At 47.0% G+C, this 6,547-nt stretch overlaps 1 protein-coding gene across 1 annotated transcript in view; it reads left to right on the top strand.

Moving 5' to 3' along the window:
• Positions 1-3,549: 3,549 nt before the first annotated feature.
• Positions 3,550-6,547, top strand: part of Eif2ak2 (eukaryotic translation initiation factor 2 alpha kinase 2) — a 45,654-nt gene continuing 42,656 nt past the window's right edge. The window contains exon 1 of the mRNA XM_008822598.3: positions 3,550-3,727. The gene's annotated coding sequence lies outside the window, so the exon portion shown is untranslated. The remainder of the gene's footprint in view (positions 3,728-6,547) is intronic.

The raw sequence follows: 6,547 nt of genomic DNA, 5'->3' as shown, positions 1-6,547 counted from the left end.
ACTGAGATGATGGAATTAGCAGATGGTTTTAAAGAGTTAGCCTCCATTTTATAGATACTCTCAAAGAGCGGGTGGTATACACCTGCAACCACGGAACTTGGAGGCTGAGGCAGGAGAATCACCAGTTCAGTTGTCTCCCTATGTTAACTCTATGGGGACCTGAAGGCCCCACCTTGCATAGGTCGGAAAGGAAGTTACTGGGGGCGCAGCCTGGCTTGCTTTGAAAGTCTGAAGAATACTTCCACACTGCTGAGGAGTGCATGATCAGCTCGTGACCATCCTTAAGATACAGGGGGGGAGGGGGGAGTTCCAGGTGCCTTTATAAGCTTTGGAACACTTGCAATAAATGAGTCCCTGCTTGACTAGGCTCCCTGTTGTGTCTGAGTGTCCCCGGGTAATGGGGGTGGGGCTGGCGAACAGCGTGCTTACTCATCCCCAATCCTCACCTCGCCGGGGGTCGCGGGTTCGAGTCCCCGGCAAACTCAACAAATAAGTGTATGTGCTATAAATGGCTTCATATAGGTGTGCTCAAAGATATAAAGTAAAATAAACATGATGAAAAGAGAAATTAATGATTTTAAATGACTCAAAGGGAAGTTTTAGATGTAAATCCCACAATACATAAAATGAACAACACATGGAGTGAATAAACAGTACATTAGATGGCAAAGAAGAAAATACTGGGGGACCTGTCAAGTGAGAGAGAAAAAACTACAAACAATATGAGAGGAGATTTAGTAAGTCGTAAGTATGCATGCAATTGGAATTTGAAAGCAAAAAGATAGAAAAGGACTACATAAAAAGTTGAAGAAACATTATGACTGAAAAAATTTAAATTCAAATAACTATTAATTCACAGATCCAAGAAGTTTAGCAAATACAACATAATAAAAATGGCACCAAAACACAGCATAACACAGTGATGAACATCAGTGACAAGGATGGTAGGTTAAGCACAGCAGGTATGTCACTGGAAACTCTGTAAGTCAGAAGGCTCATTCCATGAGGGAACCCAGACCACTCACTTTGTCCATAACAGCCTGTTCACTCAGCATTTCCCCCACTTCCTTAATCACCAATCCTCTGAGCTCATTCCTTCATGGAGCCTTTGGATCTTCTTGACGGCCAGAGTTAGAGAGTGGATAAACAGGTTGCACATTAATCTACCCCAATAGTCTTGATTCCCTGAATTGGTGGGTGTTTTGTTTTGTTTTGAGATTGGTCTCTGGCCTGTGTTGGTCTCAAACTTGCTTCGTAGCTAAGGCTGACCTTGAATTTCTGATCTTCCTGCCTCTACCTCCCAAGTGCAGAGGTTACAGATGTGCACCACAGTGCCCCATCTCTGCCATGCTGGGACTAGAACCCAGGGCCATGTGCACACTAGACAAGTAAGCACTCTACCAACTGAGCTACGTCCCATGGTTTTTTGTTTGCTTACTTGTTTGTTCTGAGACAGGATCTCATGTCGCTTAGAGTGGCCTCCATTTTGCTATGTAGCTGTGGATGACCTTGAACTCCTGATTGTCCTCCTTCTATCTCTCAAGTGCTAGGATCACAGGGATGCTCCACTATGCCCAATTCTTCCTTGGTGTTTTTGATTTCTTCATCTGCATTAGTTGACATTACAATTTCATTTATTGAGGGCCATCACTGAGCTCAGTCTGTAGTAAACCAACTGAGTAGGCATTGCAGCCATGCCAGATGCTGGTGTGAACAGATCTATTCTTTGGGCCATCTTTAGAATCACTTCCATGCATATTTCCTGGATTTCTGTTAACAAATATGAGTAGCATGCCTTTGTTGGGTAAACTATCTCCTCGACATCAGATTGTCAATGTCCTTTTGGGGTACTTTAGCATCACATTCTAGTTGTAGGAGTGAATGGGGGTAGAGCAGGGTCATTTGGTGAACCAGCACCTCCCAGTTCTTACAAGGAGATTGTTTCAAGATTCCTCAGGCCAGGTGGTTGCCAGCATCACCAGACAAAGATTGGAAGACTTATGGGGACAGAAGAATTTGAGAGGGCAAAGGCACAAGGACTCAGCCTACTCCATCTATGTTCCCAGACTTCCTTCTTCCCATCAATCCCCTTCAATATTCACAGAAGAGGTATGATGGGTTTAAACTGTAATTCTCCAATTGTAATTGTCCAACCGATGTTATGGTGTGACATCAGACTCTGCACCTGAGTCTTATGTCAGCCTTGAGCGTATAGGAAATAGCAAAGACCATCTGGGGTAGACATTAAAGCTTGTGTGGTATGCTGGAGTTTGTCATGCTTTTCTCAAACTGTCTGGGGCAGGTCAGGGACTCCTTGCAACCAGTGTTGCTTCCACAGCCAGCCCACACTCTTAGAGCTCACAGTGGACCTCTGCAAACGCCTACCTCTGACAGAGATTTGTGTCACTTGGAAATGCCAAAGACAGAGGGCTCTCCCTCTTGTCTCCCTTCTAAACTTCCCACCACACCAGAGCTTCACATCAGAGAATATCTGGTATCCAATCTACCAGGGAAAGTGTAGCTCTGGGTCAATGTTGCCCTACCTTACAAAGAGACAGAAGAATGGTAGGAGTAGACAGAGGGCACGATATTTAAGGTATTTGAGGTCTGACTTGGAACTTGCTTGCCTCTGGGAGTACAGCCTCCTGGTTCTAATTCCAGCTCCCCTTCTTACTGGCTGTGTTATTAAACTCTGCTTTTCAGATCCCAGTTTCCTTAACTGTTGAGTGGAGATGGGACTGGCGCTTAGCTCAGAGTCCTGGTGTTAAGAAAATGCGCATTGAGCAGTGTGCCAGGAGTTAGGTGCTGGACAGTATGAGCTGGGTGCTTACAAGCCAGTGGGGCTCTAGGAATGTGTCACACTCTTTCAGACTGGTAGGATTTCTCATAAACCCGGACTAGTGGTACTGTGGTGTGATAGAATATTCCAGGAAGCCCTACCTGGAGCAGGTGGGTCTCCTAACCACTGGCCTGGCCTGATGGATGGTGTGTATCCAGCGGCTGACAGGTACCTGATCAGGAATGGACTAGTGGGAACAGACTGAAGGGAGATTCCTCCAACCTCTTCCCTCCTTCCCGACCATGCAGGCCAGTTTTCCCAAGACACCAGAGCGGAGAGGGAAGAGGGAGACTTTGATCTTTACTGACCAGGACTTGAGTCTTAGCTTTACCACTGATCCTCGGAAGGACCCTGTGCGAATTACTCAATTTCTCCGATTGCACACTGGAATTCGATAGCATTCACTCCCTCCGTGCACATCCATAAATATTTTCTTTGAAAAGTAAACGCGAAAAGGAAGCTCTGCAATTGGGGAGCTGGACTTTTCCCATTCTCCAGCACAGCCTTCCCTTGCAGTAGGGTCAGGAGCTGCCTGGCAGCAGGGAGAGGTGCAGATCGCGGGCGCTACAGCAGCTGGGGTGCCGAGGTCGCCCCGAGGTCCTTCCCGCGCGCGCGCGAACAGAGGCGCGCAAGCCTAGCCAACCGCGCGTGGGTGCCAGGAGGTGCGGGAGGGGCGGAGAGGCATTGCGGGAAGGCGGAGTCTGCCCGGAAAGCGAAACCTAGAGCTGACTGTCCGCTCTCTCGCTGGGTCTTCCGCGGACTCGAGCGGCACCTGTGAGCGAACAGCCACGCCAGCTCGGAGCCAGCGCGCCTGGAGGAGATCGGGTCCCAGAGCGCGGTTCAAATCCTGCATCCTGAGCGTGGGTCCAGCCGGGATAGTGGAACCAGGTAGGACTGGAACGCTACGTTCCCACGTCTCCTGGGCAGCGGATGGGGGGCGGGCGGGGGAGGGAGGAACCCAGAAGCCCGATGACTTGAAACTGCAGGGAAACTGCAGCCTGGGTGATCCAGAGATTGGCTAAGATTCTGAGGAGAGTCTCAGTAGTATCTGATTGGCGTCCTAGATGCCCACCCCGCATCTGTCTTCCACCCCCTCCTCTCCGAATCTGTCCTCCACCCGCTCCTCTCCACAAGGCTTCTACCTGAGTTTCCTTCAAGTCAGAATCCAACACTTCCCTGCTCTGGCCAATCCCAGAATCCTAGAAACCTGGAAGGCCACTGTTGCTTCCCTTTTCCTTGGTGCTCCTGAGCCAAGGCCAAGCACCCCGCAGTCCCTAGGCCTGGGCGCTGCCATCCACTTCCTGGAAACTCTTCCCGCAATTTCTTGCCTGGGCAGATCCCTCAATATCTCACGCTTCTCCCTGGGCCAACCTCTGTGAGCATTCTCCGGTGAACCAGAAACGCCAGTCTGTCCTCTCTGTCCCATGTTCTGTACCAGTTTTCAGCTAGTACTTGGCACCGTGAGTTTGTCTGTATTTCTCTACCAGTAAGATCACAAGAGGAGTTTCCTTCAAGTTTATAACCTAGCAGCCAACACACAGCAGGTGTCGTTAAATATGAGTTAGAGGAATATTAATTCATAAGTACCCTGAAATTACAGAAAGATGAGATCCCGTGTTGCCCACGTTCAGCACTAAAAGTACCTCACCTGTAGAAGCTAAAAGATGAAGTCTCTGCTGTCACTTAGGACCTTAGAATCTTGAGCAAGCTCAGTCATCAGTCAAGGGCCCAAACACTGCTTTGTGGCTTGTCCATTTGTTGATCAGATACTAGAGAACGCTTGTTGTATGGAGGCAGCTCCTGGAGGGGGCTGAGTCTTCCTGGGGCTACAGTCTGATGGAAGGGTTGCAAGGATATTGTCTTGGGAGCATTGTAAGGACGGTAGTATTTCTTAGTGATTATAATGGATGCTTCCCCAGGTGAAAGAGTGAGGTGTGGAACTGCTTCCTGAAGAACTGTTTGGTTTACAGAGCAGTTCTGGATGTGAGGAAGTTTGGTGTGGTGGATCGAGAGGGCTACAGAAAATCATACCAGCTGTTCCTGTGCCATCAAAGGACAGGCAGATCCTGATGAGTGAAAATTGCCTGTAGTCAGAGGGTTCCAAGTTTAGACAAGCAGATGACAGTTCATGGGGGTGGAGATCAGGAGGTATTTTGATATTCTTTCTTTCATTCATTTTTGTTGAGCCCCTGTTATAATGCTGGTGCCTTCCTCCTTTTTTAGCTGAAACTGTTATATTTGTTTTTTAGGAATAAATTTTTTTATTTTTAATTATGTGTGTCTGTGTGTGGGTATATCCATCTAAGTGTAGGTGCCCTTGGAAGCCAGAAGAGGGTGTTGGGTGTCCTGGAGTTGGAGGTACAGGAGGTTATAAGCCACCTGACATGGATACTAGGAGCTGAACTCCAATCCTATGCTAGAGTAGCAAGTGCTATTAACTACTGAGCCATCTCTCCAGCCCTATATTTTTTTAAATTTTGTTTGTGTGTGTACATATGTGGACACACATGTGCCTTGACTTGCAGAAGTTGTTTCTATCCTATCATCCCTACCAGGGGTCAAACTCAATTCATCAGGCTTGGCTAGCTGTCAGCACCTTTACCTGCTGGGCTCTCTTGCCAGTCCTGGTACCTTCCTTCTTGCAATTCCTGGACTGTTTTGGAAGATAGTTAACTGCAAATGCAACTTTAATGAGACAAGAGCTGTGAAAGTGAGTGGGGTTTTGAGCTGAGATCTGTCTCTAGGAAGGAAGAGCAAGGTAAGAGAAGGGATGAAGCTAGGCAAGGTAAAAGGGGTAGACCCAGCATTTCAGAAGGGAGAGGCAGGTGAAGAATGGACAGAGGGGTGTGGAGGTGAACTTGAGAACCCTCACTGTCTAGGCAGAATTTAAAACCACAGCCTGAAATGATTGCTAGGAGAAGGGGTAAGTGGAGACTTACTTAAGGACTAGACTCCTCAAAAATATTTAGATGAAAGAAGATGAAGAGGACCAGGACCAAGAACAGAGGCAGAGAGGACATAACTTGTGAAAAAGGATGAAATCCAAAAGAAAGGTATCTTAGAAGTCTAAGCTGAGAAAGGGAGAAGCGTGAGAAGGGAATGAGCAGCCCAAGTTGACTACTGGATTTAATGATGAGGAAGCCATTGCAAGGGCAAGGACTGTTCTGATCATTTGTAGATGCTACAGGATGGGACTGATGCTTTTAAAAAATCACAGTGTGACTCTGGTTTAAAATAAAGCAGGGGCTGGAGGGATGACTGAATGGTTAAGAATATTGACTGTTCTTGCAGAGGACCTGGGTTTGGTTTCCAGCACCCACATGACAGCTAATAACTTTCCATAACTCCAGTTCTAGGGGATCCAATGCCCTTTTCCGACCTCCAAGGACATTGCATACACAAGGTGCACTTCCATGAATTTGGGCAAAACAATCATACACATAAAATACAAATTAATTAATTAATTTATTTATTGAAAACAAAATAAAACAAAAGAAAAAACTAACAGTTTATGTGGTGTTGGGAATTGAACTTAGGACTTTTTTGTATGTGCTAAAAATCCTTCTACCAACTGAGCTACATCTCCAGCCCCACTAATCCTAACTTTTTAAAAATTTCCATTCACTAGCCTGCACTACTATCCTCAGGCCTCTTGGGGCAACTATATAGCGCAGCTCTCCGCACCGGGACTCCCTAAGCCTCATTCAC

Source organism: Nannospalax galili, unplaced genomic scaffold (genome assembly GCF_000622305.1).
Source record: "Nannospalax galili isolate Female #2095 unplaced genomic scaffold, S.galili_v1.0 scaffold88, whole genome shotgun sequence".
NCBI classification, from domain to species: domain Eukaryota; kingdom Metazoa; phylum Chordata; class Mammalia; order Rodentia; family Spalacidae; genus Nannospalax; species Nannospalax galili.
The sequence above is the reverse complement of the archived record's forward strand: the minus strand, read 5'-3'. Positions and strand labels throughout refer to the sequence as shown.